Here is a 23927-nt window from a genome sequence, read left to right on the forward strand (position 1 = left end):
CGTGTCTGTTTATCTCTTTTTAAGACAGGGTCTCACACAGCTCAGGCTGGCCCCAAACTTACTATGTAGCTAAGGACGACCTTTTGGATCCTCTGTCTTTGGATCCTCTATCTCTAGAGTTCTGGGATTACAGGCATGAACCACCATGCTTAATGTATTCCATGCTAGAGGAGGAACCAGGGCTTTGTGCATGTTAGGGGACATACTGCCAACTGAACGACACCCTTAGACCTCGGTTTATCTTGAGATAAATGGGGTCTCACAATGTTGCCCATTCTGCCAGAACTCAGACAATCCTGCTTCCGACGCCCAACAGTTGGGAATACAGGCACATGCCACAGTATCCAGCTTTTATCTTATTTTTATTTTATTTATTTATTTGATTATTTACTTTGGTTTTTTAAGACAGGGTTTCCCTGTGTAGCCCTGGCTGTCCTGGATCTCACTTTGTAGACCAGGCTGACCTCAAACTCACAGAGATCCACCTGCCTCTGTCTCCCGAGTGCTGGGATTAAAGGTGTGCGCCACCGTGCCCAGCTGAAGCGTCCAGCTTTTAAACAAGGACCTTTGAAGGGCAGGAGGGGCTGAAGCTGCTCCCAGCACCAACACAGCAGATGAGCGACTCCCTAACCAGCTGGCTTTCGGCCTGTGACCTTGAAGTGCCCCCTCAGGTCCCTCACTGCCAAGTCCTTTGACCACTGAGAGCCGGGATTTGGGGGTGCCTCACTCCAAGCCTCCCACGTGTTCTGCAGGCTCTGTCTCTGCCCTGTGTTTTCACTCGCTGCTCATGTGCCCTGCCACCCCCTTCCACCTTCCGACGCCCTGACCCCTACTCTGTGCTACCACTGCCATCCTAGGGGGCGGCAGAATAGGGACTCCCCAGTTTGTGCCCAGGCCCGTGGCCTAGTTAGGTACTGGCAGGTGGCCACTGCCCAGTGAGAGGGAGAGGGCCGTCCCCCAGAGTTTGGCAAGTGCCACCAAAGATCAGAGGAAGCCCAGGGACAAAAGTGGCACCCTACCCTGCTTCACTTTCTACAAGGAACTATTTATTTATTTATTTACTTAGAGGTATTCATATAGCCCAGGCTAGCCTTGAACTCATATGTAGATGAGGGAGAATGACCTTGAATTCTTGATCCTCCTGCCTCAGGACCCTGGGTGCTGGAATTACAGGTAAAGAGCCACCATGTCTAGCTTTAGGAAACATTTAAAAATGTTGTAATATTAATATATTTCTGGAGCCAGGTGGTGGTAGCGCATGCCTTTAATCTCAGCACTAGGGAGGTAGAGGTAGGCATATCTCTGTGAGTTCAAGGCCAGCCTCGTCTACAACACTAATTTCAGGACAGCCAGGACTGTTACCCAGAGAAACTCTCTTGAAAACAAAAACAAACAAACAGAATATATGTTTCTGTGGGAAAAGTCATGTGACAGCATTTTAAACGTTTTTGTGGGAGGGAGGGGACCAAGGTCCAGAGCTTACATGGCAGCTGTGAGCTGGGCGGGACAGGGTGTGTCCAGTGCTCACTTCTCTGGGGAGACACTGCCACCATTTCCCAGAGGAGGCCCCTGAGCCACAGGAACAATCTCCTCACGGTGTACATCGGACCGGTTCTCCTTTCCTGCAGCTGCCCAAGCCTGGGAGTATGGTTCAGAGGCAGCAGCTAGCTCGATATACAAGAGGGTCACAGGGTCCATCCCCAGCACCACCAAAAAGAAAAAAACAGCTGCCTCTGAAACCTCTCACTTAGGGAGCCATGGAACCTCGGCCAGAAAGGAGCACCCCTTCTTTGCTCTCAGGATATAGAATGGGCTCCAAGCAAGGTCTGGAAGACAAAAGCCCCCCAAACACATGATCCCATCTTTTCCCCCTCTCCGTGCCTCCCTCTGCCACGCTCCAGGTTATCATGTCCAGCAGCTTTGCCTGGAAGAAATCATCACCCTGTCCTCTCCAAGAGACCCACTCAGGTGCATTCCTGCTGCCCACCCACCGGGGTCTGAGACTCTCACGCGCCCCTCCAGCATCCTACTTTTCAGGCAGGCAGCCTTCTGAGTACCGTCCCTGGGTGCGCCACATCCACAGCCTCCAGCACAGAGCTCTGGTGCAGAGCAGGTGTCTAGGGACATTTTGTTTTCCAGTATGGGGAACCGACTCTTGGGTGTCTTGCATGCTAGTGCTCGGGCACTGAACCACACCCCCAGCTTGTTGTTTTGTTTTTAGACAGTGTCTCACTGTGTCCTGTCGCCCAGGCTCCAGGCTCTGGGTCGTGAACACACTCTGTATCCCGGGTTGGCCTGCTTCAGCTTCCTGAGTGCTGGGATTATCGGTGTGCCACCTTAGCAATGGTTATTGAAAGAACTGAACAGTTTGACTGTACACCCCCAAGTCATTCAGCCCGCCGCTGTGCGGATTGCGTGTGGACAAGACCTGGGTGTGCCCAGCTCCCCAGGTGGGGCTCCCCACCCGCCAGCCCAGCAGGAAGCCGAGAACAGGGGACAAGCGCTGGTCTGAGGCCAGTGGCCCAGGGACCTTCTGGCTTTCCCTGACAGGGACTGTGTCCTTCATGCCTGGGAGGAGGGGGTGGCCCTCTGAGCGAGATGGGAGAGGGGGATGCAGAGAGGAGAATCAGTTACCAGTGACCCGAGGAAAGCGCTGAGCAGGTGCCTGGACCGGGAAGAGGCTGGCCAGGCAGGCACAGCGGTGACTTTGAAGCTGGCACAGCCCCTGCACATGCCCCAGGAGGCTACTGCCTCCACTCCCAGACCCCTTGTCCTGGCATCCTGGCTTCACCTGCCTGGAGCAGCTGGGGATCTGGGCACTGCTCCCCCCCCCCACCCTCGAACCCTCGCTGGCTCGGTTTTCTCCTTCCCCCTGAGTGAGCCAGACCTTAGCTTTGGCACAGATACTTTCTACTGCTACTGTGTGCTGAGCACTGGGATGAGGGTGGACTCTGCTGGCACAGAGCTCACTGTCTCCGGGGCGACAGTCAAAGCTACAGAGGCATGAACTTGAACCAGAACTAGCTAGCACCCGAGGTCATGAAGGTAATCAAAGGGCAGACAGAGGAGGGCTGGCAGGTTGGTCTCTCAGGTGCTGCAAGGCCCTGGTGAAGGAGAACGCTGGCTTGGAGAAGCACACAGCAGGCAAAGGGTGGCTGTGCAAAGGCCCTGAGGCAGAACCCTAGCTTGGAGGTATAGTGTAGGGCCCTGTGGCAGAGGGGAGGGCAGAGGAGGGGAGGGGAGGAGAAGGGAGAGGAGGGGAGGGGAGGGAAGGGGAGGGGAGGGAGCAGAAGGCCAGGGGCCTTTGGAGCTGGTCAGCCTGAAGGTGTGACTCTGGGAGCTGCAGGTTCAGATAGGAAGGCGCTGCTGACTGAGGTCAGACTGCCCAAGGGGTCTTGTCCCCCTCCTGAAATGTCCCCTGGGCTTGTCAGGTGCAAGGCTGCCGCCTACAAGGAGGGCTCTGTGAAGGCTTTGTCTCACTGCCGCATAGATTGACAGCTGGGCCCATGGAGCTTAGGGGCAGGCTCTGTTCCAGGGAAGTCGCTGTTACCTCCCCCGCTCCCACAGGCCAGTGGTGGGGATCCGTGTTCCGAGAGGCAAGTCCTTTAAAACATGTTTTAGATTAGAAACACCCACAGATGGAATAAGATGTAAAATGTGCTGAATTTTGAAGATAAAACAAGAGACTTCAAAGACACTCCAAGCTGGGCGAGCAGTCACCATGTTGGACAAGCTCTGTCCCCCCAGGCCAAGGTCACTGTCTTCCAAGGTGTGGCTGCTAAGGTAGAAATACACAGGCTGGGGGGGGGGTCTCGTGGGGGTACAGGGCTGCCGCTTAATTCATCAAATCCATGCCCAGCCAGCTGCCATGTGGGCTTTCAATAGCCACCCTAACATGGACACATACGCCCTCCTGTCAAAGAGACAGCTCTGAATGGGAAGAACCACTACCCTGCCCTTTGCCAGAGCTGGTCTTAAAGCCTCCAGCTGTGACCTGTGGTCTGGGGCTGGTGGTTCCTGCTCCTGGAACCTCTGTTTCTTTATCTGGTGATGAGAGAGTCATTCAGTCAGGTCCCCATGGGCCTAGATGCTAAAGATATGACTGAATAAAACACCTTCAGGTTCAGTGGCCCATGTCTGTAATCTCAGCACTTTAGGCAGTGGAGGCAGAAGTTCAGGAGTTCAAGTCCAGCCTTGGCTATATAGCGAAGCTAGCCTGGGATTCATGTATTCTTGGCTTTTACTAACCCCATGATGGGCTCCCCCTCATGACCCCACTCAGCTCTCAAAGGCCCCACCTCCAAACACCATCAGTATGTGGATTTGGGGCTTAGGATCCCAACTCACGGTCCTTTAGAGGACACACAGATGCCATAGCATGACTTCAGACAGGCGCAGGGGTTGGGGTCCTGGGCGCCAAGGGTCCTCGGAGAAGGTGAACAGACTCAGCAGAAGCTTCCACCGGTGAAGGCTGGTTCACCAACTCCCAGCTAGGGAGGGCTGTGTGGCCACGTTGGATATGCAGCTCTATCTTACAGATGGGGAAACTGAGGCTCAGAGGTTTGCCTTGTTTGCTCTCAGGGCTGAGCCCCTCACAACCTTACTCAGGACGCGCCTCACGTTGCCCAAATCTGAGCCTGCTGTTCTTGATCGAGGCTGTCATCCTCACACCTTCACGACCCCCCTGCGGCCTGTTCACCCTTACTGTCCGGTTTGTGGTCTCCATTCTTGTGCCCCGGGATCCAGCCCACGCCAGGCCCTACAAAAGCTGCCTTGTCAGACATTTAGAGATGGAAGTAGGTTATCTGGCTGCTGTTCCTGCCTGCCTGGGCCTCCACCCCTTCCTGCCTGGGTTCCCTGGGCTTGGCCACTGCTGGGCTTCCCGAGCTCCTCCTGGGGATCCCACGTCAGCACCAGCTCAGGTGACACTTGGCACCCACTCTCCAGGCTGGATCTAGAGGCACGAGGCACGTTCTGGCTTTTTGTTAGGGACACTATAAGCAGCAGGAGAGGTAAGTCACCCTCCGTCTCAGACCCAGCAGCGCCCCAGCTCACAAGCCCGAAGGAATCAATGTTCCAAAGAATAGTTACAAGCCTTGGCCAAGCAAGTCCCGTAGGTGGCTTCGGCCAGGTGTTTCCAGTGGAGGCTTCCCTTCACCCATTCACAGGAACCTGCATGACGCGCTGTCATGTTTGCCGCTTTAACACATGTGCATATGAGGAGTTCAGAGGGAGGCTGGGAAGCCAGTGGCTGGGGTTGAATCCAGCGCCTTGGCTCCCCGGTGGAGTCCAGGAGGGCTGCAGACCCCCAGCTGCAGCAGCCTCCCCTCCCCCAGGAGCCCCGCAGCACTCTTGTCCTGCCATTAGCATATCCGAGAGCATCCCTGAAACCCAATTACCAGGAGATGGCTTGGGCCCCAGCCAGCCGGGTGTCGGCTCCAGCTCAGGAATCCAGATCTGCAGGAATGAGGGGCTGGGACCTAGGGCAGCCAGCTGGGGATGCAGGGAACCGGAGCAAGGGGGTGGGGGTGGGGCAAAGGCTTGTGGCAGGCTATGGATCCTGGTGAGGTGGTGTGGGGATCCCCAAGGCAGTCTCAGTCCTCTGCTTAGCGACAGCTGGACCGGCCCTCCCACGGCCAAAGACAGGTGACCTCCCGTGGCCCTCTGCACCCCCTGAGCTTCAGCTTTCTTTTGAAAAGAGAAAACCTGGGCTGGTTTGTGGTGGTGGTGGTGGTTTTGGCCTTTGAGACAGGGTCTCATGTAGCCCAGGCTGGCCTGAACACAGGCTAATTGAAGTGCTGGTGGCCTCACCGGGAGGGTCCTCACTGATAGCTGGCTTTCTATTGTTGCTGTTGTCTTTTTTTTTTTTTTTTTTTTTTTTTTTTGAGACAGGGTTTCTCTGTGACATCATGACTGTCCTGGATCTCACTCTGTAGACCAGGCTGGCCTCCGACTCAGAGATCCGCCTGCCTCTGCCTCCCGAGTGCTGGGATTAAAGGCCTGCTCTACCACTGCGTGACCATAGCTTTGAATTTCTGGTCCTCCTGCCTGCACCTCCCAAATGCTGGGGTTACAGGTGTGTGCCACCATACTCAATGACCTGAGTGGCTTTCTGAAAGAGTGACTGAAGCTGTCACCTTGCTTTGTCTTGCCAAGGGCTCTTGTGGGCCCCATAAGGACACAGCACATGGCCTTTACCCAGCGCTGGTCCATGCTCTGGAGTTCCCAGGCTGCAGAATCATCATGAAGTAAGTCTCTGCTCCTTATAAGTCATTCAGCCTCTGGTGTTCAATTACAGCAACAGAAACAGACCGACCACGAGCCCAGCAAACCCATCGCTCGGGGCCGGGGATATAGAATGCTTGCCTAGTATACACGAGAGCCCGGGTTCAATCACCAGCATTTCACAAACCAGGCGTGGCGGTGCGTGCTTGTGATCCCAGTACTTGGGAGATGGAGGCGGCAGCATCTGGAGTTCAAGGCCAGCCTGGGACAGAGACCCTGCCTCAACAAACAAGACTATACTGTCACAGAACGGTGAGGCGCCTCCCTCACAGAAACATCAGTTCCCTGAAATAACACATGCTTCCTTTTTGATCTTTTTGTAGGCAAGGTCTTGCTATATAGCTAGCCCAGGCTGGCCCACTGCCTCCTTGGTGCTGGGATGACAGATTATTGTGGGTTTTTTGTTTTGAGACAGGGTTTTGCTATGTAGCCCTGGCTGTCCTGAAACTCACTTTGTAGACCAGGCTGACCTTGAACTCCTGCCTCTGCCTCCTGAATGCTGGGACTAGAGGCATGTGCCACCACCACCTGGCTAATGGATTATTGTTTTATCTAGTTTTGCTGTGTGTGCCCTGGGATTGGGAGTATATCACTGTTCTGTATATAAACAGGGACCTTCTGGGTGGGTTTGCACTGTCAAGGGGCATGTTCCCGGGGAGCTACTCCTCCACACAACATCCATTCTCTACTCAGGCAGCCGGGTGGTCAAGCCTGGCCTCTTGCAGACGTGGCAGGGGCATCTTTGCCCACCCCATTTGTGTGCCAGCATTTCTCTGGGCAGGCTGGCATCTTTAACTTCACTAGTTATTGCCAAATTGCTCTCCAAAGTGGTTGTTTGGATGATCGTTTTAAAATATAAATTAGATCATGTCACTTCCCTGCTTAAACCTCTCAAATAGCTTCCTATTATACTTAGAATAAAATCCATATTCCCTTCCATGAATGCTCGACTGCATCCCACACTCGCTCCCCCTAATTTCCTGTCTTCTTTTCTCTTCCTCAAATAGGTCTGGCATGCTCATGCCCCAGGGCCTTTGCACACACGACTTCCAATGTCTCACTTTTCTCCCAGCTCTTCTTTAATGGTCTCTGTCTTATCCATCAGGTCTCAATGGAATTATCATCTCCCTCAAGGGGCCTCCCCTGACCACCAACTAAAATATCCTTTGCATATTCCTTTATCACCATTTATTTCCTCTGGAAATGATACTGTGGGCCCATAAAGACCTCACTTTCTCATTTGCCTAGTGGCTTATTACCCGCCTATGGCAGCCTTTTTCATGAGCCTTTGTGGGTCTCAAAGGTGGACATGGGGATGTGGGGGTGTCACTCATTGATGAAACATTTGCTTGGAGTGCTTGAGGCCACAGGTGTCATCCTCAACACTATAAGACCAAGCAAAAAAAAAATCTTTAAAATTAAAAACAATATTAACGAATTAATGAATGTGTGCAGGTGCATGCTGAGGCCAGAGGAGGCCAGCCGGTGTCCTGCTCTGCCTTGCTCCCTTGATACAGCATCTCTCACTAAACTGGAGGGGGCCAGCACCTTCTTGTTTCCATCCCTCACAGTGTGTGGTTATAGGAGTGCATGCAGCCACATCTGCCTTTTTACATGAGAACTAGGGATTTGAACTCAGGTCCTTAGAGTTGCATAGCTTGTACCTGCTGAGTCATTTCCTCATTCTCAAACAAAACAACCCTTTGCAGACTAAGCAGGCCATGGCTTATCCATTCAACAGACACGGCTTGGAAGTCTGTGTGTGAGGGTGAGGGGTGGGGATACGGTGGAGAATGAGGCCCTGGGTCTCAGGTTGGGGGAGCTTTGGAGAGAGTGCTGTGGCTGAGTTGAGGGCAGAGGGAGCAGCCAGGTCTACAGGTCTGGTCAAGGTTCTTCCTCATGGCCATGGAGAGCCATGGAAGGGGCTAGAGCTGGGGAGAGAGCAGGAAGGCTGTGCTGACACCGTGCAAGCGGAGCTGGAAGAGAACCATGGGACACAGGGCTGAAGCTGGAAAGTGCCCCTGTCCCCACCCAGTGCCGAGGCTCCCTGCACCTTGGAGTCCTACAGGACTCCTGTGTCCTAGAGACAACTTTGGACTCTTGTCCAGATGCCACCCATAAGCACAAAACATTATGACTTGGGTGGGGGACAGACACCCTGAGGATGGCTGGGATGGGGTCCCTAGAAGGAAGAGACAGCAGCCACCCAGCTGAGTCCCTGCTGCTATTGCTTCTGAAACCACAGAAGCAACAAAGACGGGAGAAAGGCAGGGACCACTTTCTGCAAGAGAAATTTAAGTTAGACCACAAGAAGGACTTCCTCTGCCACGAGATACAACTTTGTCCGGAATCCACCTCCTCTGAGGGGCTGGTGGCTCTTGGGACAGAAACTGCTCAAGTTTGCTCAGCCAGGAAGAGATGAGACCTGTTCTGTTCGACTCTAATAATAGTGTCCCTTCACCTGGGACATGCCCAGTAGGCCAAGTTCCCTCCCATCCTTGGCTTTAGGGCCTGAGTTGAGGAGCCTTGACACTGAGGGTGCCACTTGCCCTGTGGGTCTCAAGGTGGCCATCTGACACCATCCAAGCCTTCTCTGTAGGGACAAAGAACTCAACCTGGTCCTCGCCTCGACAGTCCCAGGGTCCCTTGACACGGGCGCCTTTCCTCTCTGTCCTGATCTCCGGGCTCTAGCTCTACTTTGTGGAGGGAGGAGGGAGAATGGAGGAGGGAAGTAGCAAGAGGAGGAGGAGGAGGAGGAGACCTGTGTGGCTGCCATTGGTATGCAAGGCCCAGCCTCAGCCCTCAGTGGCCCAGCCTCTCGGCTCAGCTCTTTAAGAATCCCTCCTTGGTGGCAGCCGCGTGGTGGTTGCCTAGCAACACCATCCCACCCCGCCCCATGGCTGGCACTGGCCCTCTTCCCCTCCCCCTCCTCCTATGGCTCCTCACATGCCCAGCCTCAGCAGTATTCTGAGCTCAAAACCTGCCAGGCCCAGCCAGCTGCTTGGGGCACCTGTGCCTCGTAGGTGTGAGATCATTTGAGCGAGCCCACCCAAGCCAGGCCTTAGCTCCAGCAGGGCACCTGTGGGTCTTGGGTTCTGAGGCCTCGGCTCGGCAGCCCCTTCCCCCTACTCCTTTGCCCTTGCAGCACCTGGGCAGGCAGGTGAGGGTTCTGGAACATGCCGTTATCTCCTGCCCCAGCGCCGCCGGAACAGCAGAGCTCTGGGAGGAGACCCCGGGCTCCCAACAGGAATCCTCAGACTCCCAGTCCCTCCCAGGCCTCCTCCCGTAGTGGCTTCAGTTGACCCCTGGTGCCACGACCTGCAGAGGGGACCCGGGGACTGGGGGCTAGCCTCTGGAGTTCTGAGTTGCAGGTCTGTCTTGAGCCCCAATAGCTTAGCTAGGTACGGGGCCTTCGGAAGCCCACAAACCACTCTGACCGGGGCAGGAGGTAGAGGAGGCACGTGAGGAGGAGCAGAGAGCACCAAACCTCCCCACAGAGGCTAGAGAGACACTGTGACAGGGAAGGACATCACCACAGGCTGGGGCTCCAACAGAAGTCTTTGGAGTGCAGGGCCCAAACACTAACATCATTAGCCTACTTTCTCTCCTCCCCCCGGGGTGATCCAGGGCAGCCCTCAGGCTCACTCTGTCTTGGGGTCCCACCCTCATCTCTCTCACATGGCAGCCCCTCCCCCACCCCCCTTAGCTACCACTTATCCTCTTCCCGACAAACCGACCGCCCGGGAGGCATGGCCTCTGCTTAGGCCTGCACCGCGGGCCTCACCTCCTCCGTTATCTGTTACTGTGCCTCAGCCCCCATCCACCAGCCCCAGCACCATCTAACCCTGGTTCTGACACGTGCTGGTCCCTTCGGACACGCCGCTCTCTGAGCCACAGCTCCGGTTTCTGTGCTGGACTCGGATGCGTAACAGGTGAATGATGGCGGAGGCAAAGGAGGTTTAAATCACCATAAAAAGCCTGTCCTTTGCTGGGAATAACGGCTGGGAGGAGGAAGCAGCCCTGAGTGAAAGACTTGGAGGGAGGTAATGTCACTCAGAGGGAGGGAAAGGGGCTCCCATGACGGGGGTGGGGTGGGGTGGGGTGGGGTGGGTGGGGAGGTGAGAGGCTTGGGAACCACAGCCTCAGTCCTGGTCCTTCTGGAGAGGCTTCCAGGGATGAACGCTGTCTCTATTCCAAGCCTGGTTTCTGATACTTCCTGGAATGTTTTTTCTCTCACCCACATCCTTGGTGTGTGTCCTTATACATACCAAGACCCCGCCCTGCACACTCCTGCTAGTTGAGCTGGGGTCTGGACACTCTAGTCCTTGGAACGGTCATTCTAAGTAGTTCCCGGTCTTCTGATTAAAGTTGGAACACCATGGCCACTGCTGCCTGGATTGGCTCAGCCTGATGATCACCCATTCATTTAGCATCAGCAGACAGTGCTGTCCCGATGGGCAGGCCTGTAAACTTGTGGGATCACACTGGGCTCCCAGCTCTGCCTTCAAAAGGGCTCATGGCCAGGGGAAAGAGGGGCAAGCACTCCCAAGACACCCATCCCAGAGTCCAGAGGCCCTGAACCTAAATCACCACGACACCTGCGGATGGATAATTTACTATGATCCAGGAGGAAGGCATGTCAACGATATCATCAGCTACCTAGCTTCTAATAGGTGAGAGAGCTGTCTAAAAGCTGAAAAGTGGGGTCAGGAAAGGCAGTCGCAGAGCTTGTCACAAAGAGAAACACAAGAATAGACTGCTGGAGCCAGCAAGCTGCTCAGTGGGTAAGGGCGCTGATGACCTGAGTTCAACCCTGGAGCCCACATGGTGGAAGGAGAGGACTCACTCTTGGAAGTTGTCCTCTGACACCCCCAGCCCCCGCCCCCGCCGCCTCACTCAAACCCACACACATATAATAAATAAACACTACTGCTCTAGTACTTTTCCTCTAAGACTCTGTGGAGGCTCAGGAGGCGGCTCCATTGGCAGAGTGCTTCCCTAGCAGGCTCGGAGCCCTGAGCTCCATCCCTGCCCCACAGAAACAAGGCATGGTCACACACCTGCCATCCCGGTGGTCAGGAGGTGGAGCAGGAGTTCCAGAAGTTCAAGGACAGCCTTAGTTTGAGCTTTATTTATTTAAATTTATTTTTTATTATTTATTTATTTTTGGTTTTTCGAGACAGGGTTTCTCTCTGTAGTTTTGGTGCCTGTCCTGGATCTCCCTCTGTAGACCAGGCTGGCCTCGAACTCACAGAGATCCGCCTGCCTCTGCCTCCTGGGATTAAAGTTGTGCGCCACCACTGCCCAGCTGTAAACCTTTTTCTTTATAAATTACCCAGACCATGACATTTACTGATAGCCCCAACAAGGAAGGAGAAAGGGGGCAGGGACTCAGTGGACAGGATAGCCAGGCTCTGGTCTGCAGGTGGGTCACTTGGGCAGGGAAGGGAGAGAGAGAGAAGTGGGGCCCTTGTCCCAGGGTACAGGGGGGCTCAGGCAGGCCAGCATTGGAGCCAGCTTAGTAGGTAGATCCTGGCCAGCACCCGCCTCTGGCCTGACCCTTCCTGGAGGTGCCCTTGCCCCGGTCCCTGTCTTCGGGAGTTGTTTGCCTCAGCCCACCAGGCTTTGCTCCTTCCCTGGCTGCTCCTGCATCTCTCTCTAGGGCCTTACCTTAGCTGAAGGTCTTGCTTTCTGAGGCACTGACCTGAGACTCACGTGCTACCCTTAGCCCCTACCTGGCCTTCTGTGAGAGGCCTCGACCCTCTGTGTTCTGCCTACAGGAATTCTCAGTGCAGAATGGCAGCCGGGAGCAAGCACAGTAGAGCTGGGACTTGGACCAGAAGTGTTGCTTGAAGGTGAGGGCTGGTGTGCCAACCAGGTGTTCCTGAAGCAGTGTGCACAGCTATGCCACCCCCAGCCCATGTGCTCACAAACCCATGGAAATGTCCCAGAATGCCCTGGGCATTACTGGAGTTCAGAGAGGTCAGGTAGTCAGTGATCATCGTCTGGAATCCCCAGAGTGAAGGTCCCTAGTGATGCTGTGTGAAGCGTGCATCGGAGGAGATCCTACCCTTCCCCACCCCAGAACCTATGTGAGGCTAAGACTGGCCCAGCCTTGGCCGACAACAGTCTAATACTGCCAAGTCCCGTTATCTCCACAGTGCATAATATCGAAAGCATCCCAGGACCTTTCCAGACTGTCACATTAGCATCAGAAACTGGAGGCGTAGCTGGGAGGAAGGGACAGTGCTGAGGGTCACTGGCTGTGAGGTGGCAAACAGAGGCCACATCCCCCTGAGAGGGGAGGTGGTGGCTGTGAGCCTGGGGGTGGGGGGTGGAGGAAAGGCTGCAGGCAGGGCCAGGCTGACCTTGCTGCCCAGTGGGAGGGCCCACTCTGAGCTGCAGGACATTGCTCTGGCTATTGCCTCCCTCAGAGTGGGGGCACTGGGGCTTGGCGAGCTCAAGGTTGAAGCCACAAAGTGTTACTGGGTGACTGGCACTGCCCTCAGTGTCCAGAGCCTCCCACTGGGGCCCAGCTCACAGGACACGCCACCCGTTGCCATGGTCCTGTGTTCTCCTGTTGCCTGTAGCACGCAGTGTGATCCGCCAGGGTCTGCTGACTGAACAAACCATATTTCCTGATCTCAGCTGACAGTCTCACTGTCCTGGAGTTACAGTCTTTGGTTGAAGCCGGACTTCTCTCAGGATGGAGTTCCTGCACAGTCCATATGTCCAAGACCCTGCACACCAGGCCTGGCTGCCCTCAACCTCTTCATCACAGTCCCTCTGACTGGATCCCCAGCTCCAGCCAAGATCTTGCTCGGTGGCACTCAGGCACTCCCAGTATGGCACTGGCACTGGTGGCTGCAATGGGCTCCAGTTACACCTGATCTGGAACCTTTCTCCTGCTCCCCCCCAGACTCCCTCCACCCCCCCTGTCAAACCTAGGACAACAAGCACTGCCCCAGGAAGCCGTCTGGTGTCCCAGCTGACTGGGCCCTAGTCCCTGGGGTCATATGGAGACAGACGCCTGTTTCAGGTAGCTCTTGCCCAGCCTTGACTATGTGCTGGGCAGCCTTTGCGGAATCCCAGCTTTTCGTCCAGTGCAACCTGGTTCATAATGGTCTCCCTGGTGTCCCAGACGGAGCCCAGCCCAGTGGACTTCCCCCAGTATTCCCTGAATTGTGGTGCAGGAGATGTCGCTCTGCGAGTTACAGTCCGTCAGCCGGGAGGAGAGCATCACACAGCCATTAAAGCCGCAATTACGATGGTGATATTTTGATATTCAAGTGTGATGTGTCAAGTCAAGCTCCATCCGTACACTCCACCCCGGGACAAGGCCAAGTGCTTGCTTGGCGCCAGCCTGGTGCCCGGCATGGGGTGGCGGGGAGGTAAAGGGGCGGACACGCAGAGTTCCTGAGCCACATGCTAAGTGACACCATGGAGGACTGATGGAGATGGAGCCCTGGGGCCCTCGAGTCCATCTGGGGGGTCTGGGGAGGCGGAACAGAAACCACACTTCTGTGAAAATTATAGCCAGCTTTGTGCCTGGACAAGCCTGGAAGCGAGCAGAGGAGGCTGTTGACGCCACAGGGAGGTGGCATTGTGGGTGATTTTTTTTTTCCCCTTCCTTTATTGTTGGTATAATGCTGTTTGGGCGATAAATAAAACTGGGAGGAAAAAAATAGCTGCTCAGTGAATTGAGTACAAACCCAGGAAGGCGCAAGGGGAGCTGGGAGGTGAAGAGGAGAGGTGGGGAGGGCAAAGACAGAGCTGGGGGAGGGCTCCGAGGTGGCAGCCCTCCCCCATGCACCAGGCAGCTCTGGGAAGAGGATCAGGAGAGCAGGGAGGCAGAGAGCACACCCTCCCTCAGGGGTGATGGTGGGCATCCCGAGGGAAGCCTGGAAAGGTAACAAAGCGCAGGTTGGGCGGGACTTGTGAAAGGCTCTGGAGTTGGGATGGTGGGGTAGAAGACATTGGAGTGGTCTGTTCAGAGGGGCCCCCACACTGAGGAGGGAGGAATAGGGATGGGCCCTGGAGCTGTGGGGGAAAGGCACATGTGATCTAAGCAGTTAGGGACTCACTCTGAGCAGCTGGCGCCAAAGAGGAAAACTAAGTCTGGAAGGGACCACCCAGTTCCGTCACCAGGTGACCAGGTCTGCACCAGGTAGGTGAGGCTGGGCAGGGAGAGATGTTACTGTTCCCACTGCTACACGTGGGAAATCCCTGCTGTGGTCCATCCACCCCGAGGGCCCCCAGAGCCCCCACAACAACTTTCTCTGAGATCCTAATGTGTGCCAGCTCTGGTCCCAGCCACCTTCCCGTCGCAGGTCTCCTCAACTCCCCAGGAGTCCAGTGGCCAGTGCTCCCGTTGTATACTCAGGTTTAGAGAGGTTACCTAAGTTGTTCAAAGGTCAGCCTCTGGAGAGGGGAAGAGGGGTGCTGGCATCTGACCCGACCTGCCCTCCTACATATCAGGGTGGGGGTCCTGCTCGGAGAAAAGCAAAGGGTTTAGAGAGGGCCTGTGCAGGAGGGGCTGCAAGGGAGCCTGGAAGGGGCACCTGGCAGGGAGGGATGGGGTTACCTGGGCACGCAGAGCAGGCGGTGGGTTCTGTTTGTGAATGAATGCTCTAGTGGACGGAAGAATGAATGAATATAGATAGATGAATGAGTGGGTGCTGAGAGGATCGATGTGGGGGGGGGAGGTATCTGAACCAGAACCCCTTCTTCTCGCCACCCTCCCTCCCGCCCTGGAGGTTGGTGTTGAGAGCCTCCCTCCCCCTAGTCCCTAGGGGGGACCAGCTCCCCAACTCGTCTTCCCCCGCCCCCCACCCCAGACATTTTAGCGGAGGCTAGGAGGAGGGGAACGCGCGGACGCCGTTTCTCCCGGGCTGGGCCAGAGTCCCCGCGCGGCGGCGCAGCCTCCCGCGCCGGGTCCCGCCGGCCAGTGCGCAGCGCGGCGCCCCCGCCCCCGCCGCCTCCTCCCCGCCCGCCGCCTCCCTCTCCGCTCCCGCCCTCCCCGCTCCGCGCTGCACGCACAGCCCCCGCCGCCGCCGCCGCCGCGAGGGGAGAGGCGGCCGCACAGCCTGCTTCCTCGCGCCCTGCTCGCCGCCGCCGCTGCCCTCGCCTTGCCGAGCGCACCCGCCCGGGTACACGCACCCCGCCGCCGGGCGCCACCCCGCGCACTCCTCCCGCCGCTCCGCCGGGCAGATGCGCCGCCGCGCGCCCCGCGCCCCGGGCCCGCCACAGAGCTCCGACGCGCACCGGGGGCTCCTCTCCCAGGCCCCCCTGGGTGCCCTCCGGCTAGGGCTCCCGCCCGCTCCTTGGAATAACCCCTGAGGCTCCAGCCGTCGCCGCAAAGTTTCCCGAGGAGACCCGCCTCCCCCGGCCGCTGCGCAGGTAAGGCAAGCTGCGCGGGCCGGGGGTCGGGACGGGGTGCTGGGGCGCGCGGGGCGGGGGCCGTGCTGCACGCATCCGGCCGGATCGCGTCGCCCGAATCGGTCCGGTGTGGCGGGAGACGTGCAGCCTTTGGGATTCGGGGTGTAGGGGGGTCGGGAGTCGACAGCCCAGCGCGGGTGGTGCTGGCTCCGCCGCGGGGAGGCGCGGGGTTCGCGGCCCGCGGCTCCGCTCCCCGGAGCGGAGGCTGGAAAGGGCGGGGGCTCGCTTGCAGCCCAGAGCCGAGCCCTGGCTGCGCCCGGGGGATGGCGGCCGGGCCCGCGGGGGGCGCCGGGCTGAACAGGTCAGTCCCAGCTCCTGCCCCACACTCGGGAAAAGGAGGGTGAGGGGATCGTGCGGCGAGGGCAGTCGGCCGGCCCCGGCGCCGCGTTCCCGTCCCCACTAGCCGCGTGAGTCACGGTTAGAGCGAGGTTTTATTTTTAAAACGACTTCAAGGGGGGCATAGGCAGCCTCCAACTTCCCTCCCTGCGCGCGCTGTGGACTGGCAGCCCAGTGCCGGCGGGGGCTGAGGCTGTGCACCTGGCGGCTGCAAAGGTGGAACGGAGGGACTAACGGACTGGGGGCGCACACAGGGCCCCCCACCCCCAAGCTCCTAGACAAGGAGGCAACAGACCGCGAGCACGCCCCTCCTCGTGGGGATCCGAGGCCCAGAGGCGGAAGGCTGGGGAGCGTTGTTGCCCAGCTGCAGGGAGCCGTGGTAGATCAGAGCTCTCTGAGGAGGACAAAGTTGTGAAGCGGCGACATCAGGGAGCTGCCCCAGGCTTCCTGGGGCCCCGGGAGGGCTTCCAGGCTCTCCCGGGGTGTGTGGTTGAGAGAGAACACAGCTCAGCTGGGGTATGCCAGGCCCAGGAGGCTCAAATGAGAGGTCTGATGTGAATAAATAAAGCCAAGGCACGGGAACAGAGGTGAGGGGTGACAAGGTCCAGCCTTGCCTCATCTCCGCCCTTGCATCCTTTGGAGGATGGAGATCAGCCCCACCCTTTCCCACCCCTAGGTATCTTAGGAGTTGGGGGAGGCTGTCTGGGTAGGAGGGGGGAGTGTACGCAAAGCAGGGCCCAGGACCCCTGACGCTCCTGGCAGAGGGGTGTGGGCTGGGGCTCCCCTCCCTGCCAGCACCGGGAAGGCGGCCGCACACAGGGGCTCCAGGCTCAGGTTTCTAGAGTTGAAAGCCAACTGCGTGTCTTCCTGCCAGCGCCAGGAGGAGAGGCACAAACATCACCTGTCAGCTGGTGCCTGCCGTGGGCGACTGCTCAGGGCTTCCTCGGAAGGTTTAAAATGGAAATGGCCCAGGCTGCCAGGGCCAGTGCCTGGGACGAGATGCTGCCTCTCTGGGTTGACTGTGAGGGTCTCTGGGAGGTCTGAGGTGCAGGAGAAGCGGAGACTGAAGGGACTATATAGGTCAGGAGGGAGGTGAGACAGACTTTTTGAGTGTGTGTGTTGGGGAAGGGGGCTGGGGAGTGGAGAAACTAGGTATGTACACCCCACCTCGGTTCTCAGAAAGATTACGGGCAGAACCTCCCCAGCAGAGTGGAAGTCAGGCAGGCTAGGCTCGCAGCCCACACGCAGATGATGGCAGGCCTGACTTCACGTAGGCTCAGTCCATGTAGCTACTGGGACCCAGGCATCCATACTCCACAATACATTGCTTGCAAGTCCCTCTCCCTCTCTGTGGCTCAGTTTTTCTCTCCTGCTATCAATGGCCCACCATAACTACTTCCCGGGCCTTAGTTGGGGGACAGGGACTGTACTCTGTAAAATGCATGTGCATTTGCTACAAATCTTGAATGGTTCTGCTCTTGGGCTCAGGGGTCTGTAAGGGCAGAGTAGGTATCTGTAGAGATATTGGAAGGTTAAGGGGTCAGATTCCTCCATCCAGCTGCATGCTGGTCCTTAGCAACTGTCTCCCTCAGAGTCCCTTGGAAGCTCCTGGGAGATCCACTCGTGTTGTTTAAAGGGGGTGTAGATCAGGAGGCCTGCCTCTTCATCATTTCCCCTGCTGCCCAGGCTGTGCAGGCCGGGTTTTGGCCTGGAGACTCAGCTCTGGGTAGACTGAGACCTAGTGGCCCAGCCGATGCTACTTGCTGTATATATGCCCAGGCCTGCAGCCTCCCTTCTGCGAACCTGCTTGTCAAGGAGGGTAGAGCCATGACCTGTGAGGAGGGATGGGCATCATGACTCTGAGGATGAGGGCGTAGGGGAGGACGGCATACACACACAGACTGGAAAAGTGATGTTAGTGTAAAGTTAGTGAGGGGGGGACTGGAGCCCCAAGGCGGACCTGACTCCCTCAGGTGCCTGCGGGATAGAAAAGCAGGCCTTGAACTGGGTGCCTGCCTGGAGAGGCCCAGTGTCAAGAAGTAGCCGCTTAGCTAGGCATGGTGGTGCATGCCTTGCCTTTAATCCCAGCACTCAGGAGGCAGAGGCAGGTGGATCTCTGAGTTCGAGGACAGCCAGGGCTACACAGAGAAACCCTGTCTTGAAAATAACAACACAAAGGTAGATGCTTTGGTGCAGGGGGGTGGTGATGACCAGCCTCTGGGGATAGCTGGGCACAGCCACCTTCCTGTGCAGGCAGGTGGCACACAGGTAGCCATAGTGGCAGGGAGCTGGGCAGGAGCTTTGCTGAATACCCCTTAGGGTTTGGTGACCCGTTGGCCGCCCCTTCCCAGCTGAATCTCAGCATCTTAGTCAGGACTGCAGAGTGGCCTGATCTTGGAGATAGGGTTTGCCAGGGGTTGTGCCAGGAGGTGCCCTGCCGGGCTGGCTCATCCCAGGATCTGGAAATGACATCAAACATCTTGTCATACCAGTTGATTATGTTCCTGGAACACTGGGATGCTGGCTCAGGGTCCTAAGGACCTGGGTGGTTCCTGGGGAGGACTCCTTTGCCTAGCCAGCTGGCCTTCAGCAAGACTGCCTCCCGTGGGCCTGAGTCCCCTCAGCCAAGAGGCGGGGCAGTGGCAGAGCCTAGTTCAGGGCCCCCACCGTGAGGTGAAATTTGCAAGTGTCAGGCAGAGGTCTTGCCTGTAGTCTACCCCTCCCTTTCCTGGCCTGTGCTCCCAGCTAGCTTCCTGAGGGCTTCTGAAGCAGGCAGGTCTACCGGGTCCACCACCACAGTCACCAGTGCCCCTTGCTGGCAGGGGCTTTCTCCACCGGTACCTCCTAGTCCAAGGAACAGTGGGGAGACCCACGAGCCACAGGAAGAGTTTCAAGTTCAGGCCCCTCGTGTGGTATGTGAGGGTGGAGGCCTGCCTGAGGGTCCTAAGGCCTCGTGGACGGTAGGGGGACGGTAGGGAGACGTTGCCAGTCCTAGCCTCCCAGCAGAGAGAGCACAGGGCTCTGGAAGTGTGAGCCTCAGGCCTGGCTGTTGCTCTCGATGCCTGGCACTGTGTGTCTGTGTCCGGGCAGACCTCCCCTAGAACCCAGATTGTCTAGTCAGTTCTGGCTCTGTCCTGGGCCCGGGCAGCTGCATTCAGCCATTTGCCATAGGGTGGGGTCACCATGCACTGTTGAGGGCTTGGCAGACTGATTGGTCAGGGTGGGCCAGGGAAAGATCAGCACCTCCACCGTCCCCGCCCCCAGCTGGCCTAGTGTTCCGTGGCAGCAGCTGGACCACAGAGGGTCCTGGATGCCTGTCCCAGTGTTTGCCTCTGTGCCGGGCAGATTCTGTTTACCGCCACTTGCCTGTGGCCCCCAGAGCCTAGCTGCTCCCCAGGGTTAGTCACTCTGCAGATGATGTCAGGATTCTGGGACTTCCACTTGCTTTGTGGAATACATTTGATGGATTCATCACAGCCCTGGCTCTGGGGCTCTCACTGTGAGGTTTGTGTGTGCTGTGTTCTCACTTTGCAGAGGCTGAGGGAGAGAACTTCGAAGATGTCCCGAGGAAGGGAGGTTGAGACAGACACCCCTGTTCCTCAGTCTTATTCCCTTCTTTCCAGCTTGCTCGTTCGTTCATTCATTCATTCATTCATTCATTCAGGAGAATTAAGACTGACTAGCCAGGCATAGCCTTAGGCTCTGGGACAAGAGTCCAGAACAAAAGCAGCCCTGTCCCAGCACTCAGGAGGTGGAGGCAGGGAGATCTCTGTGAGCTGGAGGCCAGCCTGGTCTACATAGCTAGTTTCAGGACAGCCAGAGCTGCATAGTGAGACTCTTCTAAACAACAAACAAACAAACAAACAAGGCAGTCCTGCAGCTGGGCATGATGCCACATGTCTCTAATCCTAGCATTCGGGAGGCTGAGTCAGGAGGATTTCAGAAAATCCCAGGCAGCAAGGGGGTAGGTACATAGTTCAAGGTCAGCCAGGACTACACAGGGAGACCCTGACTCAAAACAACCATGGTAACAAAACCCAGTACTCCTGGGCTAGCTGGTAGCGAAGTGTGGGGCCAGACCTCAGTCACGCCCCCTCGGACCTGGAAGGCTTGTGTGGAGGAGGCTTCTGGGGAGGGTAAGTCCGAGGGAGGATAGGAAGGGTGGGCTAGAGTCGCCAGGAACGACGGGAATGAGGGACTTATGGGCAAAAGGGCAGGGCTACCTTGAGACCCCGTGGCAGGTGACCTCAGGTGTTTGCATGGGGCTGGCGATGAGGACTTGTCTTGATCTTCCTGTCTGGGGGATCCCCAGGCTGGTCCATTCCGGCCTGATGGGTTCCCTGAGAGCTGTGTATTCATTTGCAAGACTTGCTGGGTTTACTCGTGACAAGGGCAGTGGCCGTGATAGGGAGTTAAGGGCGCTGGTGATAGAGGGGATTCTAGGAAGGGGAGCTGGACCGAGAGGCAGAGTTGGGGTGCCGGCCAAGGGGGAAGGCAGCGGAGAGGAGATTTTCTGAGGTAGCAGGCCTCAGCTGTGCAGGGCTCAGCTAACCACTAGGGGACACTGCCTCCCAGGCAGAGCACAGAACCCAGGCATCTGTGGCTGGGGGCCCAGATGCATCAGGCTTTGTGGCGAGGGGCGGGGAGGTGGAGGAGCTTTGGAGTGAGGCTGGGGTCATGAAACACTAGCCCTGGCTGCTCCTGCCCGTGTGCCTGGAGAGGCTGCTCCTGCGGTGGTATTTTTTCCCCACTCCCTTTTCCCTCCTTCTGCCTGAATTAATCGTTGGCACCAGATTACAACAGATTTAGCAAACTGTAAAAAAAAAAAAAAAAAAGAAAAGAAAGAAAGAAAAGAAAAAAGGGGGATCGCTCACAAGAGCAAGAGAAGGAGAGAAGAGAAAGGGGGGTGACTTCGGGGAAACACCATTTATCTACAGAAGCAAATTGCTCCTGTAGCACCTGTGCCCCACAGCCCCTCCCCTCCCCTCCCCCACCAGTGACGTCTGGGAAAGTGCCGCTCAGGAAGACGGCCTCAAAAACTGCTGCAGGGTGCTGGCGCCAGGATGGGCTTTTCCTGGGGGCAGTGTTCCAAGGGCTGCCTGGAGGAGCAGGGGACAGAGGCTGAGGCTACCTGACCTCAGGCAGGGCCTGTGCAAAGGTGGGGGATGATGCAGGGTCCTGGCTGTCACATTCACTGCTGGCTCTCGGGTTCTATGCAAGGCTGTGTGTGGCTATCATAGAAGGTCCAACCTGCCTGTGGTGAGTTCAGAGCATGCCACCAGACTGACCTGCCCAAAGGACACATGGCCTTGGGTCCTAGGTCACACGTGGGGCTCTGTCTAGCTGCAGCCTATGGTCAGACCTGGGAGACCTAGTTTGGATTTAGGGAATGTGACTTTAGGTAGGTGAGCATCCTACCCCAGGGGTATGGCAGTTGCGGAGGATCATGGTAGTGTAGCTGAACTGAAGTTGCCCAGTCTAGTTAAGGCATAGGGTGGGATGCAGTGGTCCACCCCCACTGCTCTGGGGTGGGGAGTAGTGGGGACCCTCCCTTGCTTCTTTTCTCAGGCCAGTGGCTGGTGGGTGGAGTCTGGTCAAGTCCCAGCCCCCAGGCCAGCTCTGGAACACAAGACAGGTATGTCCAGACTTAGGTTTCTCGAATGATCACTCTTGCATACACAGACGCGTACCTCTCTGTTTTCCCTGAGCCGGCCAGAACCAGCTCTGAGGAGTGAACCGCCCTCACTCTCACCTGCGGCAGCTGCTGCCCCCCCCCTCCCCCCTCCCCCCACCCCAGCCTTTACTGTGCAGGCTTGGCCCTGGACAGTGACCGCCTTTATGCCTTGGGCCTGTCACTGGGTTGGGGTTGAAAACAAAGAAACAAGATGCCAGAGTGGGGCTCTTGAAACAGCCTAAGAGACTCCAGAAAGCAAGTGGGTGGTCTCGTGGGCAGCAGGCGGGCCTGTGTGCCCACAGAGCCGTGAGCGGGGCCCTGGCAGGGGTCTTGAGAGCCTTTCCCTCTTCACTGAGGCTGTACCACAAAGACCACAATCCAACTCACAGGGAGGCAGGTGGCACACCCCCCCCATATTCTCAGCCTCAGTTTCCCCACTGCATCTGGACAACAATGTCTCCAAGGCCCCCCGTGCTGCCGTCAGCTCTGTGACTGTGAGCACTCAGACTACCCCTCAGGCTTGGGGTAGTGAGGGTCTGGGCAGAACCACACCTTGACTTCCAGGACACCCTGGCCTGAGAAGCTTTTCTGCTTGCTTCCTGCTGAGGAGAGAGACTGAGACACAGCAAAGACAAGCATTGTTCAAGGCTACATGGAAGGGTCTACTCCACACAGCCAGGGAGTGGAGTAACAGTGCTGGTCTTGGGTTCGAATCCTGCCTGTTACCAGTCAGCTGAGTGCCCTGGATACCCTACTTCCTATCTTTATGCCTTAGTCTTTCACACCAATAAAATGGGACAACCACGCACACATTTGGGGTCAGTACAAAGATCGTATGTTGTGGGCCCGTAGGAGAGCATGGAAACCAGAGGCTCTTGAACTCAGGACAGGCCAGACCATGCGGGGTGCAGTGCCAGGACACTGGCCTCCCTGCGGCTCCCTAGCCTCCAGGGAACTAGACTGCTGTCTCCACAACACCACACCATCCCCAGTAGGTGAGTCCGTGGGGCATTTGCTGAGCTGCTGGGGCCTGGCACCCAGAGGTGGCACGCAGCAGAGGGATGGGACTCAGTCATGATGAAGAGGAGGTGCAGGGGATAGAGTCAGTTCGTGGGAAGCAGAGTATGAAGTTCGTGTCACCTTCTGCTGGGCATGGCTCCCTGGGATTAGGCCAGAAGACCCTGCTGGGCCTTTTGGGTATCTCCTAAGTGCTGGGTCCTGGCAAGCTACCGTCGCTGAGGGCTCACTGCACACATTGTGTAACCCCGAAGCTCCACACTGAGAGACTCTAGTATAGACCCTCAGCAGGCTTTACAACTGTCCCATTTTACAGAGGAAGAAACGGGGGCTCAGGCAGAGAAAGTGACCAGACCAAGGTCACACAGCCAGTGTATGACAGCTCACGGCACATGCTCATTTCCCTTCAATATACGATGGAATGACGGTATCCTGGGGGTAAATTAAGGCTCAAAGCAGTAAAGTTAATTGTGCAGGGCCACAGAGAGGCAGAGAGACCACAGTTTTGTTTATTGAGAGGTACCTGGTCTCTGTCTGGGTCCTTTACAAGGACAGGTGGGGAGACTGAGGCACACACTGAGACACCAGGGTCTCTATTTTCCCTCCTTTTTGTTTGTTTGAGACAGGGTTTCTCTGTTTAACAGTACTGACTGTCCTGGAACTCACTCTGTAGCCCAGGCTGGCCTCGATCTCACAGAGATCCGCCTGCCTCTGCCTCCCCAGTGCTGGGATTAAAGGCGTGCGCCACCACGCCCGGATTATCTTCCTTCTTTGACAGACCTGTGCCTGCCAAGGTGGGGTGCATGCCCAGAGCTTCAGGGCAGTTTCCTCTGGTGACTGAGTCTTGTGTCTACCCTCTTCAGGCTCTCTTCTGAGGCCCCACTGTGTGTCCCCACGGGTGATGGCGTCATTTAACACACCTTTGACCTCACAAAGGAGAGGAGTGTGGGGACAGCCCGAGGTGTGATCATGAGAGGAGAGCAGACCTGGGGCCAAGGCGGGTGGCGTGCCCACTCTGCCTGTGACGTCAGCAGGGCGGCTCAGCTGGGCTGTGCCACTACTGATGCCCTGGGGAGGAGCTGGGCAGCAAGGGTGCAGGGAGGGCGCCGGTGGCCTGCGGTCACAGAGCGGTCTCCATCAGGGTGGTGAGCGAGTGGCTGCAGCTCCTGGAATCCTA

The 23927-nt window shown here is 57.1% G+C and overlaps 1 protein-coding gene and 1 long non-coding RNA gene across 2 annotated transcripts in view; one reads left to right on the forward strand and one right to left on the reverse strand.

Moving 5' to 3' along the window:
* The window catches only part of Macrod1 (mono-ADP ribosylhydrolase 1), a 149440-nt gene that overhangs the window by 15945 nt on the left and 109568 nt on the right, over window positions 1-23927 (reverse strand).
* The window catches only part of LOC114680666, a 66810-nt gene continuing 58231 nt past the window's right edge, over window positions 15349-23927 (forward strand). Inside the window, exon 1 of the long non-coding RNA XR_003732806.2 lies at window positions 15349-15684. This is a non-coding gene — a long non-coding RNA (uncharacterized LOC114680666). The remainder of the gene's footprint in view (window positions 15685-23927) is intronic.

Source organism: Peromyscus leucopus, chromosome 1, assembly GCF_004664715.2.
Source record: "Peromyscus leucopus breed LL Stock chromosome 1, UCI_PerLeu_2.1, whole genome shotgun sequence".
Lineage (NCBI taxonomy): Eukaryota > Metazoa > Chordata > Mammalia > Rodentia > Cricetidae > Peromyscus > Peromyscus leucopus.